Below are 920 nucleotides of genomic sequence, written 5' to 3'. Positions count from 1 at the left end.
ACCTGATGCATCACACTCAATCTCAAAAGTTTTATTAAAATCAGGGAGTGTAAGAACGGGTGCATGAGTTAAACTATATTTAAGCTTGTTGAAGGACTCCTCTTGGGCAGGGCCCCAAACAAAGGATACATTCTTCTTGATCACTGAGGTCATGGGTGCAGCAATGGTGCTGAAGTCCTTGACAAACCGCCTATAGAAGCTGGCTAGGCCATGGAAGCTTCGGACTTGCCCAATAGTGGTCGGTGTGGGCCAGTCTTGGATGGCCTTGATCTTCTCCTCATCGACCTTCAAACCCTGTGAACTCACAACAAAGCCTAAAAATATTAACTGGTCAGTGCAAAATACACACTTCTTGAGATTGGCAAAGAGTCCTTCCTGCCTGAGAGCCTTCAAAACCTGTTCTACATGACTAATGTGATCGGATAAGCACTGACTATAGATCAATATGTCATCAAAATAGACAACCACAAATTTACCAATGTAAGGCCTTAGAACCTCGTTCATAAGCCTCATGAAGGTACTAGGGGCGTTGGTAAGACCAAAGGGCATCACCAGCCACTCATACAAGCCTTGCTTGGTCTTGAAAGCAGTCTTCCACTCGTCTCCCTCCTTCATACGAACTTGGTGATAGCCACTCCTAAGATCAATCTTGGAAAACACGGTGGAACCACTCAGTTCATCTAACATATCATCAAGTCTAGGAATGGGGTACCGATATTTTATGGTGATGTTGTTGATGGCTCGGCAATCAACACACATACGCCATGTTCCATCCTTCTTAGGCACCAATAGGACGGGTACTGCACATGGGCTGAGACTCTCTCGAATGTACCCCTTGTCCATGAGGTCTTGGACCTGTCTCTCCAGCTCCTTAGCCTCCTCCGGATTGACTCGGTATGCGGCTCGGTTTGGAAGTGGGG

This window comes from Brassica napus, unplaced genomic scaffold, assembly GCF_020379485.1.
Source record: "Brassica napus cultivar Da-Ae unplaced genomic scaffold, Da-Ae ScsIHWf_1091;HRSCAF=1555, whole genome shotgun sequence".
NCBI lineage: Eukaryota > Viridiplantae > Streptophyta > Magnoliopsida > Brassicales > Brassicaceae > Brassica > Brassica napus.
This window is presented reverse-complemented; position numbering follows the sequence as displayed.